Raw genomic sequence first — 15,851 nt, 5'->3', positions numbered from 1 at the left:
CCTTTTCCTGCTGCATTTCAGGCAGGTGACTCATCTCACCTGCGTGAGAATGGCCATGCTTATGTTAACATTCCAAGTTCTCTTTCTTTACCCCATCCTCTGTGAATCGAAGTCAGAAATCTTTCAGCACATAAGGGTTTTTCCTGATGAGTTTCTCTCATTTTCAACTAAGGATTAGGTATGAGGTACCACCTGTAGTGTTCCATTCATTTCTCCAGATTGTCCCATTCTTCTCACCCTTGATTCCCATTCTCCTTCATCCCTTCAGAAGACTTTCCCACTGACTTCCTAGTGCTCCATCACCCTAGTCTTATTTTGCTAATAATCTTGTGTATGGAAAGGTGTTCATTCCTCCAGCAACTCTGTTGGTTAGGGTGATTAACTTTGGAGTCAGATTAAGTTTGAGAGCTGGTTCTGCCACTAACTAGCTGTGTGATGTGGGGCAAGATACTTAACCTAAGCCTCATTTTCCCCAGCTATAAAATGGGAACAATTATAGAACTTACCATTTAGGGTTGTCATGACTAAATGAGATAATCCACGCAAAGCATCCAACCCAGCACTTGATGCTTAGTGAGGGCTTCCAAAGTTGTTGTTACTATTGCTCGTGGCATTGGTAATTTTGTTCACCCTCTTGCCCGCCCCAGCCCTGGGTCAGGAGAGAATTTGGTTGCCAGGTGAGGGAAGAGAGGACAATGAGCAGAAGACCCCAGAAGGCATGAGAGAGACTCAAGCCCTTGGGAGGAAGGGAGAATAGATGGAAGGAGCAGCTGGAAAGGACCAGCTCCGAGAGGATGTGGGTTTAGTCGGATGAGCACCTGGCACTCCGTTGCTTTTATTCTTGTCTTGTGCCTTTTCCATCATTTTTACGGGCTGGTGTGTAGACATTTGCTGAAAGGGCTATCCCACCTGGATCTCATTGAAATCATGCAGCCTTTTCCTTCGCCGAACGTTTTTTTTATCCCAGTGACTATATAAATGTTCCATTTGTGATGTAATTGTTCTGTTTCAGATTTTCTTTCCTAAACTAAAAACGAGAGTTATCCAAAACATTCGAGACAATGGCTTGAATGTAACTCTTTGTATGAAAAACTCTTTATTTCCTAAGGTTTGCATATCTTTTTCCTATTTAGTCGGCTACCTATGGCTCGAGGTGGAGGCTCCAAAGGTCGGGGGTTGCATTGTGAAGAGGATGGAAGGATGAAGGGAATTACTTCTGTTGTAAGTTTTCCACTTCCTAGAGAGGAGGGGGAAGCATGAGCTAAACAGGCAGCTTTCACTTGTTCGGAAATACAAATCCCAACCCTTATTTTGGTTGCTTAAAATGTCCGCAGGAAACAGCCAGGTTCTGCCAAAATTATTTTTATAAAGAAAATATTCTGTTGCTTTAGCTGCCTATGGCAGTGACTTTTTCTTGGAGTCAGTGAACCTTCCTTCCATTTCATGATTCTGCCATAGAACCACACATGGAAAGAGGAGGGAGGAAGGAGGAATGGGCCAGAATTTAACTTTGACCTTTTTAAAGGTAGAAAATGGAACAGATCTTGTTCAGTGAGGAAATGAGGTAAGGCATGAATTATTTAGTTGTGGTAAAGTGGAAGGTGGAGGAGTTTCAGCGTTAAAGACCTGGACTCACTCTAGGAGGGAGACCTCCCTTCCCTCGTGCTCAGGTTCTCTAGGGCTCCTTAATTGTCTTCCTCTGCCCACCCACCTGCAGCCCACAACCTTGACCTGTGCTCTTATGGAGGCATCATGGAGAGGTTATCCGACCACAGAGGAAAGCGCCCTTAATCCTGACTGAAGATTTGGGAAAAGGCTTCTCAGGGAAGGTGACACTTGATATGGACTTCGCAGGGGGCTGAGCAATTCGAGAGGCAGAGTAGTGGGAGAATGGCATCCAGGCAGGTGGAGAAATGTGAGCAGTCACAGAGGTGGCATGACTTCATCTCCCATGAAGACGGAGAGGAGCCTTGTGTGCTTGGTTTTTTTCTGAAGGCAATGGGAAACATCAGGAGTTTTTGAGCAAAATGGGAACATGATGAGTTCTATGGTTTGGAAAATAAATGCAGCAGCCATGAGAGGTGCAGATTCAAAGTAAGGAAACCCCACAGGGTTTGGAGATGATGTTGGTGAGAAGTGGAACTGGGGCAGTGGGAATGGAATAGAAAAGAGGGACACAATTCCAGAGAGACGGCAGCCTCATCAGGGAGGGTTGGAGGAGAGTAAAAGGCTTCTCTGAGCTTACATCTGGAATGTTGAGGGGATGGTGGTGATGTTAAGTGAGTTGGAGCTCAAGGCGGAAGGATGACTGGGAGGAAGATGATGCGTTATGGATGAGAATAAGAAGTGTCTGTAGGTCCAGCTGAAAGCAGTTGGAAATACAGATGAGGAAAAAAGATGAAGTTGAGTTGAAAAGTTGGGCTCATTTTCATATGCATGTTAGCTAAGACAAAAGGAGGAGAGATCATCCAGGGGAAACATAAAGAAGAAAAAGAAAAAGCAATTGAGCATGGAATCTTGAAGAATGATTGTATTTAAGGATGAGTAGATGAAGAGGAACCCCCAGTAAAGACTGAGAATGAGCCTCCGTTCGTTCATTCATTCATTCAGTCAACAAATATTTATTGGTCACCCAGCATGGGCAGGTCCTGGGCATCAAGGGTACAGTGGGAAAAGAAGCCCGCCTCCCACAGCTTGCGGTGTTGGAGGTGCTCGAAGAGTGCAGCGCCCTATGGAAGCCCAGCAAAAAGGGAGGTGGGGGCTGGAGGGTGGAGATGCGGGCGGTCAGGAAGAGCTGGGTCTGATGGTGCTGACTGCACTGGAGGCTAAGACGCAGAGAGGAGAGGTGGCCAAGGGGAGGCAGGAAAGAGGGACACATGGGAGAGGAGACAAGGCAGAGGCCCAAAGGGGGGATTTGTCACCCTCGCCGAGCCCGACCTTCTTTCTTCTGCCTCACCTGGAAGCAGAGTGGACGCCGGCCCAATCAGCTTTACCTCGTAGCCATAGCAGCCGCTGGGCGTGGCTTTGCTGCACATTCATGAAACTTTTAAGAGAGGAAGCTGCTTTATATCGAGTTACACACTAATTAGAAATACAGCAACGTTCCTGTCTCTTAAGACGTTCTCTTAAAGGCTTGCCTCACTGTCTCTCTCCAGAATTCATTTTCCCCGTACTATTTCATTCACAGAGATTCTGGGCCATAATATATATAAACTAACAAAATATTAAAGATATAAAATAAAATTATGCTATTATCTGATTATAAAAGTTCTCATTGCAAAAACTTGGAAAACAGAATACAAAGTAGAAAATACAAATTATTCATTTCCCTATCACTCTTACTATTCTTTTGTTTTTCTTCCTAATCCTGTTTCTAGACACATTTTACTACGTTTAAATGTTTGTGATCATTTTGTATTTACAGTTTCATATATTATTTTGTTTACTAATTATATCATAGGTGTTTCCTCATGTTACTAAAATAGCTATAAAAACATTTCATTGTACACATGCGTTACACTTTACCCATTCCTGTGTTATTTATTTAGGTTCTTTCTAATCTTTCTCTATTTTAATGCAGCAATTATCCACCTTTATACATATTTTTTTGTCCCTGACTCTTCAAATCCACTCGTACTTCAAAATGATTTCTGATATATTTTCCCCTAGAATCCTTATGTTTAAATGAATGTCTCATTAATACAATGAAAAGTGATTTCACCATCCTTTGTCTCAAAATGCAAGTTATTTTGAAATGTTATCTGATTATTTTGTAAACTCCATTTTTAAGTCAAGAAATTTGACCAAAATTGCGATAATGATAAATTGTATTTATTTTTGGCTCACTATTAAGCCCCAAGTTTCTACCCATGCTTGCTTGAATTCCACAGGTTTGGCAAAAGGGGAACTATTTTTCCATGTTTTTAGGTTTGTCAGAGAATATTAAGTTTGAACCCAGGTCATCTCTCTCTTCATATTCAATTTTTCTCTTTGCTTTATTATAACACATCACTTTGTATGCGGATTCAAAGGCTACTCCAGAAAGCAAATAGAATGTATTTTTGTTTGCTGGAAAAATTAATCTGCCTTATAGAGCTTTTTGGATTATCTTACCCTCAAACGTTTGGTGTGCTTCTGTTTTAAGTGTTTTTTATAAGAAGAATAAAGCTGGATTTTAAAAAAATGAACTTTTAACTGGCAAGTTTAATTCATTATTTTTTGTGATCATTGATATATTTCAATTTATTTTTACTACCTTTTTCATGCTATTTGTCCTGTAAAGTTCTTTACTTATTTCACTTTTTTTGCTCCTCCAGTAGTTTGAAATTTATGGATTATCTTTCTAATTTTTTAATGGTTAGAGTTTTTAATTATGTTTACTCTCTTCCTAAAACTTAGAGGGCTTTAACTCTTTCAGCTTATAGGCTATTGTTACCCAGTATTTTATTTCTATTAAAAATGTTTTGCAAAACCTATCATATATAGAAAAGAATACAGCACACACACACACACACACACACACACACACTCTCATGAATACTTATGTACCTACTATTTTTTTTGTACCTACTATTTTAAGAGACAGAATATTACCTCTATTTATGTGCCCCCTCCCCCAATTTTTTTTTACTTCACAAATTAGGTGTATTAGTGTTGATGTTTATTTAGATTTATCCACGTGATAAATGCACTTTCTTTGCTCACCTGGTTACCATCCTTCCTAAATCTCAAATCTCTCTTCTGTGGTGCTTTTCCTTCTTCCTATAGTATATATTTTTAAGAAGTTCCTTTATTTCTTCTGTATTTTAAATCTTAAGAGGGTCTGTTGATAATAAATTATCTTAGCTTTTGTTTGTATAAAAACATCTGTATTTCATCCTCATTCTTTAAATTTTGTTGGATATACAATTATAGATCGACAATTATGTCCTTTTGGCACTTTGAAGATATTATCTTACAGTATTTTGATATCTGCTGCTGTTCATAAAAAATCAGATATAAAGCAGGTAAGCTGTCTTTTGGTGTGGAGGGGGACAGTTTTTAAGCTATTCAATTTGTCTTACATGTTCTGCAATTTCACCAGGATGAGTTTGGGTGTAAGTATTTTTTGGAATATTTTGTAGATCCTAAATATTAGGATCCATGAAAATTCTTGACTATTATGTCTCTCCCATTCTTTCTACTCACTCCTTCTGGAACTCTGATTAGATGAATGTTAGAACTCCTCACTCAAACTTCATATCTACTAACCTCTCTTTCATATTTTCCTCCTCTATCTCTTTGTACTATATTCTAAGTAGTTTTGTCATATCCAACTTTCAACTTGCTAATTATGCTTTTCAGTTGTTCTAATCTGCTAGTTAACTCATATGTTGAATCCTAAGATTTCAACTATACCTTTTACTTCCAGAAGTTAAGAATCTGCCTGGATATTAATGATAGTATTTCATTCCTTGTTCATATACTGAATTCGTTAAATATTGAAAACATACTTATTTTACAAACTATGGCCTGCCAGCCAAATCTAGCACACTCGTTTTTTAAAAATTTTTTTTAAAAAAATTTGTAATTAATTAATTAATTAATTAATTTGGCTGCGGTCTTAGTTGTGGCACGTCGGCTTTTCCTCGCGGTGCGCGAGCTTCTCTCTAGTTGTGGCGTGCGGACTTAGTTGCCCTGCGGCATGTGGGATCTTAGTTCCCCGACCAGGGGTCGAACCCACATCCCCTGCATCGGAAGGTGGATTCTTAATCACTGGACCACCAGGGAAGTCCAACACACTCCTTATTTTTGTAAAAAAGGTTTATTGGAACACAGCTAAGCCCATTAATTTACATACTGCTTGTGTCTGCTTTCACTGTAGAATGGTAAAGTTGAATCTTTTTGATACAGACTGCATAGCTTGCAAAGCCTAAAATATATATTACCTGGGCCTTTATAGAAAAAGTTGATCAAGTCCTGCTACATGGGATAACTCTAACATCTAAAGAAAGTGTGTGTCTGATTCTGCTATTTGATGTTTCTGCTCTGTCCCATTATGTCTTGCTCTGTGAGTGGTCTTGTGATTTTTCACTATGAGCTCATTTTTGTTGGGGCATTATCTGCGAGAATTTTAGGAGGCAACTTGAGAGAATATTCCCTTTATTTGTGTTTACTTTGCCCAAGTGCCTGGGGAGCTAAAAATCTAGGACTATTTTAAATTAGTTTCTTTGGTTTAAAATAGTTTCAGAATAGGCAAGTAGAGTGAATTTGAACCCCAGGCTTCAAGCCTGGGGTATGGTTATTTCCTCTGGTTGGCAGGTGGGGACCTTTCCTTCCCTTGCAACCCAAATCAGAGCTGAGACACAGAATTTTTTTGATGTCTCCTTTTGCAGGGCAAATATTTTCCAGTCCATTCTTTCACTGGAAATTTGGGCCTTCAGGGACTCATTCCAAAGTCTCTATGCTGACACTCTTCTGCCTTGTCATGTCCCCTCTAACAGTGGCAGATGCCATTAGGGGTCCACTGCCTGCTTGAGTGAGCATTTACCATGCTAATTCTGGCTTCTGGCTTCTACTTCATTTTTAACCCCTGAGGATTTACCTTAATTTCTTGCGAAGTCACCTATTCATTTTATTCAGAATTTTACAGGTTTTTTTTTTAGGGGAGGATTTTCATGATAGGGAGTCTGTCATAATGCTGGAAATAAATGTCATGAAAATTTTAAATTAAAAAATGTACAGTTAAGATAATGGAAATGGGAAAGTTTTATAATACCCTTACAGGCTCCAAGCCTACCTAGTATTTACTTATATCTGAATTATGAGCTGCATCTCTGGAGTCAGACAACCTAGGTTTGGAACCAGGCCTTCTGTAGAGTGCGGGGAGAGAGGGAGAGTGGGCAAACGTTTTCTGAAAAGGTCCAGATGGTAAGTATTTTCAGCTTTGCCAGCCATATGCAACTACTCAACTCTGCCACAGTATCATGAAAGCAGCCATAATTACATACTGTGTAATGAATGGGCATGGCTGTGTTCCAATAAAACTTTATTTACAAAAACAGGCAGTGAGCTGGATCTGGCCTGCCGGTTATAGTTTGCAGACCCTTGGCCTCATGCAAATTAATAAACGTCTATAAGCATAGGTTTCCTAATCTCTAAAATGAGGGTAATAATACCTGTGTTATACATAGGTTGTTACGAGCATGAAATTAGAAACTTCATGTAAATGCTGGTGTTAGCTATGATGATGCTGGCAATGATGATGGTGGTTTCAAACCAGTTCCCTGATTTTGTAAGATTATCAGGTGTGTCTTCACTTCAAAACCTTCAAATACATCCAGTGCAGCAGCTGAGGGCTCATAATAGAAAGCTAACAATACTGCAGCAACAAACAACTTTAAAATCTCAGTGGCTTTAAAGAACTCAGATTTAAGTCTTGCTCACATTAGGTTTCCAGTACAATTGATAGGAAACTCTCTTCACTGTTGTCCCTCTGGGACCCAGGCTGAGGGAGCAGCCTCCATCTTGAAACTGCTGGTTACCACAGAGGGAAGGAGCTCTGGAGGGTCTTGCAGCAACAATTAAATGCTTGGTTTGCAAATGCCACGTGTCATTTCTGTGCACCATTCATGGTCAGAATGGGTCACGTCTTCCCCTCCCTGTCAGCCCCTCCAGGAGTGCGTGCGCTGCAGAGCTGCCCCCCTTCCCAGGGCAGCCCACATCCAGTGACTGCTCCAGGTGGGGCACCAAGGCCCAGCCTCTCTGACCCAATGCGGGACAACGCGAATGGCCATTTTAGCTTCAGAGATCCTTGTGGGTTCGGCTCAGTCTCCTGTTGGGCAAACTCGACTTCTCCCTCTGCCCAGTCCTTCTTCCTTCTCCTTCTTTCTACAGGATTACTCCCAAGGACAGTCCTAAAATAAACATCCTATATACTAAACTCCATCTCAGGGTCCTTCCCAGAGAACCCAATCTGTGACACCCTCCATATGCCCAAGATGGAAAGGGCTAGGAATATCTCCCAGGGAGACCTGAGGACTACCTCATTCACTAGGGTGAGCAAAGGTAGTGCATACACATGGGAGAGTCTAAAATCAGAACAATGATAATAGCAAATAGTTATTGAGTGCTGATCTGCTGCATGCTGTACAAAAATATGTTGCTTGGATTAGTGTATTTAATCCTCTTAACACCCTACATATTAGACCAGGGGATTAGACCAGATGATGGCAAGCTATGGCCTGCGGACCAAATCTGCCCATTCATTTCTGTATTGTCTAGGCAACTTTCATGCTACAATGGCAAAACTGAGTAGTTGTAACAGAGACAGTGTGGCGTGCAAAGTTGAAAATACCTACTGTCTGTCCCTTTTCAGAAAAGCTTGCTAAACCTTGTGTTAGGTATTATTCCCATTTCACAGATAAGAAGCGTCAAGAGGTGCATGGTTTATTAAATCATGGAATGCCACTTTTTGGTTACAAAGGTAAATGTCTATCGCATGGCCCCCTTCAGTGATGGCAGGTGCAGAAACCTCCTGTGCCATTTATGGGTCTTTATAAGTGCTCAGCAAATGAACATGAACGATTCTCTTCCCTTCCCTTCCTCCCACCATCTCCCTTTGTAAAATTAAGGTCTCCTCTCCTATCTCTGCTCTTAATCTCACAGAAGACTCATCAGTTTTTGGTGTCTTTGACTCTAAAACCCCTGGAGGAAGCTCCATTTTCCCAGAAATGGCTACTGGAAGAGTTATGGCAGTAAGTGTGTAGAGGCTGAGCTGGCTATCAGGAAACACTTCATGATCACTAAGAAATTATTCTGCGTGCTGAGCCATAGAGTGATTAAAAAAAAAAAAGCAGCCTTGACAGATCTAAGGCTGAGATTATCTCAGCAGTTCCCAGGGCAGCACTGAGTAACCCAAAAACATTCCCTCATAAAAGTGATTGTTCGAGGGGGATTCAAGAACTTAGTTCCTTAATGCCCAGTCAGCTTCTTCCCAGATTCATCCAGAACATAGGCCGAGGCACACAAGTTTACTCCCAAACTCGGGAGCGGAACTAAGAACTGAGCCCAGGTTGTTTGACACCAAAGTTTGTGCTCTTAACCATATATTCTACTCCTTCCCGGCAAGCAAATATCCAGGATCGTGTCCTTACATCCTACAGATGCTGTTCTAGGTGCTCATAGATTTTCCGCCAATGATTTTTCTAGCAATTAGCTACAAGAGGACTGTGGGAAGAGATTCCATTTATCCATCTCTTTGTCCCATGCCTTCTAAAGAAAACTTCCCCAGCTTTCAGAGAGAATCCTTGCATCTATTCAGGCCTATTAGATCCCTAAGCAAAAATTTCTAAAACCCATTCTCCATTCTTAGTTAATTAGAAAACAATTGGGGGAATTTCCTGGTGGTCCAGTGGTTAGGACTCTGTGCTTTCACTGCCGCGGGCGCAGGTTCCATCCCTGGTCAGGGAACTAAGATCCTGCAAGCTGTGTGGCGTGGTAAAAAAAAAAAAAACAATTGGCTCTCAAAAATGGCTAGTGAATGAATAAATGAATCCGTGAATGAATGAATGAATCAGTCCCCAGACCCCTGACAACTTAAGGATCTTGGGCAAGGTTTTTTGTTTATGATGAAGAAAAGATAGGGACTTCCCTGGTGGCGCAGTGGTTAAGAATCTGCCTGCCAATGCAGGGGACACGGCTTCGACCCCTGGTCCGGGAAGATCCCACATGCAGTGGAGCAATTAAACCCGTGCACCACAACTGCTGAGTCTGCGCTCTAGAGCCTGCAGGCCACAACTACTGAGCCCATGTGCTCTGGAGCCCGTGCACCACAACTACTGAGGCCACGTGCCACAACTACTGAAGCCCAAGCTCTCTAGGGCCCACATGCCACAACTACTGAGCCTGCGTGCTGCAACCACTGAAGCCCACGTGCCTAGAGCCTGTGCTCCACAACAAGAGAAGCCACCCAATGAGAAGCCTGCACACCGCAACAAAGAGTAGCCCCCGCTCGCCACACCTAGAGAAAGCCCGCTCACAGCAATGAAGACCCAACCCAGCCAAAAAAAAAAAAAAAAAAAGGAAAGATATTTGGAGGTTTCTTGTCGCGGACTGCTCATAGCAGTTAGGTGTCCAAAAGGATAGTCATTCACTCAACAAACACCGTGCATTTACTTACAACAAACATTTACTATGATTTGCAAACTGTGTTAGGCACTGGGAACATGACACACCAGGTGTCTGCCCTCAACACAGGCCTCTAGTGATTAGGTGAAGGCATGGAAGTCAGTGTGGGTGCAGGTAGCTTCATGGGGGTGGGGTGGCATTGAGAGTTGGCCGGGTACTTGTATGTTGGGAAGAAAACATGGGGGGAAATATAAAGACGGAAGATGCTCTTCGAAGTGAAATGGAAGTGTAACATCCAGGTTGTGGATTGAAAAGGGTTAAGTGGAAAGTTCTGGAGCAGCTGGCAAATGTAACCTGATCCCTCTCAGCAGTAGCTTGGGCTTTAAAACCAGGAAACGTGGAGGAATCAACAGATACTGGGCTGGTTTTACTGGCCTCCCCTCACTGTTTAGAAAGCCAGGCCTCTCCTTGCGGAGCTAGTGTTTCTTTGGTGGTGTGAGTTACTTCTGTATATTGCTCAGTTCATCCATATTATGTGGATTTTTACTAGATCCATTCTCAGAGTATGTCCTGGCCTCCCATAACAGGGTAAGTTGAGAGGGCAACAAAAAAGAGATGCTATAAAAGCCTTCACTACTTTAATGGTATTACTGGGAATGTAACAGTTTTCAGACAGAAATACGACAAAATTCTTTCTACAGAACTTTTCAAACTGTCAGTTCAGAGGGAGAAATTTTTTTTTTTTTCCTACAGAGAGGCACTGCTTGATTCAACTTAATTTAGGTTTTGGGGAAAATTTGGGCAAACCCCATTGTTCAGCAGAACCCTGCCTTCAAAGAGCTAAAGACAGGTCACTTTGTCATCCGTTGTCGTTGTAACCAAACCTCAACTATTATTAACCATGACTTGCCTTAGTTCTGGTTTATCTTAGTAAGACCAAGAAGAAAAAACGACTTCAGCTGCAAAAGTATTCTATGTCTACTACAAAGCATGTATTCTGTGCTTAATGCCTGAGATGGATGAGAAATGCTATAAGAGTTAGGAAGAAAGAGTAAACTAAGGTTTAGGGTGGTCCAAAGAGCTTCATGGAAGTAAAGGATCTTGAATGCTATTTTGAAGGAGGAGTAGGACCTAGTTGAAGAGATGATGGTATGTCAGGAGAATGAGGTAAGGTGAGACTAGAGGCAGGACTATGGGTGTCCTTTTTTTGCAGACTAGTGGCTGGCCAGCCTTTTTTTTTTTTTCTTTCAAAGAGAAAGAAGAAAAATGGGTAGATAAATGTAGTTGGCACAGAGGTTCATTTGGGAGAGTAGCCCAAGATGAGGTTAAAAGAGTGAGAAGGAAGCAATCTTTGAAGGGCCTTGGGTCTTAGAAGACCAGACAGGCTGTCTAGGAATTGATATGTGGAGGTGGTACAGTGACTTCCCTCATTTTCTTCTTTTTTCTAGGCTGCTTTATTCACTGTATGATATTTTAATCAATTTTATGGGAGGCAGAGAGAATATTTTTGGAAAAAAATAATTAGAATCAAGTGTTAAACTCAGGCAACATCACATACTTGTGCCATTGGGTGAAAATTCTAAAGTAGACAAGAGAAATAACAATGACTAGTGTCCTGAAATTTACATAAAGAAGCAATTGCAGCAACTCAACAACCCGGGAAGCATAGAAGCTGACAGAAAGCAGAAGGTTCCTCTTAAAATTGGATCATGACTTGTCAGTAGCTGCATTTGAGGGAAGAGAGCGTTACTCTCCTTGCCTACCCGGCACTCAAGCAACCTTGCAGGTGTCTGGGCATCTTTGAACTTAAATTTAAGCAGGGAAACTAGGTAAACGTCCATTGACTGAATGGAAGGTCAGAGTGTTTATAACTGAGACACCAAAGTGAACTGCATTTCATTGGGGGCTGTTTTGTGATCAAAAGGCATGTGTTTCATAGAGTTGAAGGGCAACTCAGTTCAATGTACATCCAAGTATTTTCCAAGATGCAAACTCTTTGAGACAAAGAACACATTTCCTTTGTGCCCTCTTCAATGTTGATCAGCCAATGACCCAGTGAAGTTTGGAGGAAGTGAATGAAAAGTATAAATAAAATTGTATTGATAGCTACTTAATTATTATGTAGTTTCATGTTTAATATTCAAAAATTTGACTAAATGGGCATGAAAAACCTCAATGAAAGTAAATTAATGAACAGATTTTGGTTCCCTGAAGACAGGCATTTCATTGTCTTTGGCAGCTGCCACTGTGTGATACTCATCCTTGATTATACTCAAGGTAAGTAAGAAAGGACCAAAATAATCAGAAAGGGAAATTTAGTGTACATAAAACTTTACTTTTGGTGCGTTTCCTTTTGTGGATGGGCTCTTCAAAATTTGTAGAAAGCTAGTCCATACCCCTGACACTTTTCCTTTTATGCGTTTCATTTCCCACAGTCCTTTTTTCAATACTCACCACACATGTAATTATTTGTTCCAGGTCTGTTTACCTCATTAGACTCCATGTGGACAGGGTCTATATTGCCGTGGCCAGGCACTCAGGGTCAGCACAAAGGCACTCGCTGGCCCGGGGCAACTTTGGATTGCAATCCAACCAGGCATTATTTAGACTTCTCCACCTGAAATGGAAGTTTCTTTTGATTTTGCTGTATGGGTTTACGTAGGCTAGCTGGCGGCCCTAGGGTCAACAAACATTTGTTGAATGACAACTAAGGATGCTTAGATTTCAAACCTGAAGCTTTAAAGGGAAGGAAAGCACTGGTGTAAACCTTGGTTCCACTTGTTGCTCAGTTCCAGGGGCACCTCATCTTTCTCTGCACGTCAGCTCTGTCTCCATCTTGCTGACACATCTTGGCAGAAACACTGATACCTCCATGGGTTGAGTCTCAGCTTTACTTCTTTTTTTCTTTTTTTTTTTTAAATTGGCCTTGCAAATGCAAGACCTCAAAAAATTGGGTAAAAACTCAGAATTGTTCCTCTCCACGGAAATCTTTAGTAAAAGGCGAAAGATTTATATGATCTGAAGAGAAACCAGAGTATCAGCTTTACTTCTTCCTCGGTAAAGCTCCGTGTGATTTTTCATGGAAGTTGAATTAAACGTGGAGGAACTCACACATTTCTAATCTCCTTCATCTCTGCTCTTTTGATGAAATGGTTGAAAGAACAAGGGAGAGGACCACAAGAGTAAATGTAGTACCTACTTGTAGGCATCTCGAGCTGAAGCTGCGGTCTTTGGCCACCAGCTTGTGTGAGAGAACACGGGACGTCCTGTGCCTCCCGCTTTGCATGTGGTGTAGGGCAGCCAGCCAGCCAGCCACCATGCTAGCACCTTCTAAGGTCACAGGTTTAATTCTAGCCCAAATCTGGACAAGCTGATGTTCAGGTCAGAACCAGCTGAGGTTCAGAAATGGCTGCCAGGATCCAGGTGAGCAACCTGAGAAGATGAGCGCGTGGATGCCGGGTATAATTCTCCTCTCCCTATATTTCCTTTTTCCTTTTCCCCTCCTCCTACCTGTTTGCTCCTCTTCTCATTCATCGATTTCTCCTTCATTTTGCACTTCTCCAATCCATCCTCTTCCTGGCTTCCCTCCACCCACCTCTTTTTGTCCCTCCTTCCACTGCATCCCCTCTCTTTTTGTCTTCACACTTTCTCTCCTGTTTTCCCGTCCCTTTCTTTTCCATTCCTCAATCTCCCTCTCTCTCTTGCTTTTACTCTCCTTTCTCTTCCTTTTGTCTACAACTCACTGAATTCCTATTTCTCTCAGTCTCTTCTCCCCTCTCTTTCTCTTTCTAAGAATTTCTTGATGAAATTAGAACTAAGAGAGGCTCCATGAAATCCTTGGCTGGAAGAAAAGATGGGTGGAAGGGATTCTGATCTTAGGCAGCCACAAAACTTGATTTGTAGCTGATCTTAAATGCAGGAAAAGATTTTCAATTACAAAACTCATAAAATGTAAGGATGAGGGAAACTGGCTGCATTTCGAATTTGACTAATGGTTTCAAAGTGCTTTAAAAAGTTTGGCATTTGCCAGCCTTCCTTTCTTCCTCTAATCCTCAAACCCATGAGTTTTTATGGGAAATATAATCCTCTTTTCTGATTCATTTACACTTAGCTCATCTGAGTATTGTTTTGTAAAAACCATCTGAAGTCCAAGAAGTTTTATGAGATCTTTAAAGACTTGTGTTTTGAACCAGGAAGTTGTGTACTGCCAATATAAATGGGCCTTGAAACCTAGGGGTCTTGGCATTAAATGGGGTCTAAACTTGGCAAAGGCTGGTCCCCATGCCTGACAGAAACTGGGCTTTCATTTTCAGATTAATAGCGAGTTCAGAGTGACCATCTCATATGATAGTACACAGGTTGCACAACACATTTTTCAAGGATTATCTTACTGGTTATGTAGATAGCAAGAGACTGATGTGGAAAAACTGTGACTTTGCTGGAGTTTCTCAACTAGAGTGGGGCTGCTTGCTTATGTGTATATTACCACGTTAATGGGTGTATATAAACACACATGCATACAAATGTATATGGATCATTCACGGATGAGATTAACATTTACACTAGAGATTCTTCTTGTGGTTACATTTCAGAGATGATCTGATTGTAACATATCCAGGTCTGTCATAAGGCAGGTCGTAATCAGACTGAAGACTGGGATGAGACACCCACCTCTGCTTTGCTGTGGGTCAAGAGAAAGAAAGATTGCGTTGTATCTTCTTAAACATTTTTTTTCTGCAGAGTCTTTGAGCATGGTTGAGCTCATTGCTGTCCCCGAATGTGAGGACCTTGGCTCGATCTCCAGGCCCTCTGGAAACAGGCGCTCAGGTGAAATGACTTGCTCAAGTTCCCACGGGAAGCGAAGCAGCCGCACGGCTCCAGCCCAGCCCTCTGGATCCCTGTCCGGGCTTTGCCCTCTGCAGGCAGCTGCCTCTCAGTGACCGAAACAGGCTTTGATGTATGCCGTCCACCTGAGTCCTGGAGTGCCTAACAAGAAGAGCTCACCCACCACCACAGACTGCGGTCTGGTCCTTTGGTGGTGCTGTCCGTCACTATTTCCTGAGCTTTCACCTGTCTGACACGTCTTCTTTCCAGCCTAGGCTCTTCAGCAGGGAGTTATTGCTTTTAGACACCCCCTGCCCCCATCCACTTCAACTGCTGCTCAAATCCCTACCTGAGAGAGCAAATCTCTGTAGACTGATTGGAGCTGCGGGTAGCAAATGTTTTCCCTACGTGTTGTGAATTCTCCATGAGATGACAAAGAATTATGGGTTGTACAGTGACAGTGGCCTCTCACAAATCAGATACTGCCTTGGGAGAGTTCTGTTATTATCTCAAACTGTTGCTTTATTTATTTATCTTTTTAAAAAGCTTTTGTTTATTTACATTTTTTCTCTCTAACCAGATAGGAAGTTTCTCCAGAACAAAAAGTTGCGCCTGTGATACTTCATATCTGCAAAGGGTCAACCTCTCTGCTTGCCTCAGAGTAGCACTTGGTGGAAATTTATTAGCTTGTGCTGTGTCCTTTATACAGAACCCCAGGCTGGGAAGCAGTTTCTTCACCCACCCTCCTTCCTCAATCTTCTCAGCTGGTTCCCTTTGGCCTGGCTCAGAGACTGACCTTGAGTGACCTCACTCATCTTGTCCACAGGGATGTTCTTAGAGCCACAGACTCAGGGCTGGAAGGAATTTTTAATCCAGCTTCTCTGTTGGATTATAGAGGAGGAAGTCGAGGTTCCGAGAGG

General features: G+C 42.0%; 1 non-coding gene across 1 annotated transcript; it reads right to left on the bottom strand.

Moving 5' to 3' along the window:
- Window positions 1-13,029: 13,029 nt before the first annotated feature.
- Window positions 13,030-13,145, bottom strand: LOC118906524. The gene has a single exon (XR_005022506.1). It is a non-coding gene; the product is annotated as a U5 spliceosomal RNA (small nuclear RNA).
- Window positions 13,146-15,851: the final 2,706 nt, after the last annotated feature.

Source organism: Balaenoptera musculus, chromosome 13, assembly GCF_009873245.2.
Source record: "Balaenoptera musculus isolate JJ_BM4_2016_0621 chromosome 13, mBalMus1.pri.v3, whole genome shotgun sequence".
Taxonomy (NCBI): domain Eukaryota; kingdom Metazoa; phylum Chordata; class Mammalia; order Artiodactyla; family Balaenopteridae; genus Balaenoptera; species Balaenoptera musculus.
The sequence above is the reverse complement of the archived record's forward strand: the minus strand, read 5'-3'. Positions and strand labels throughout refer to the sequence as shown.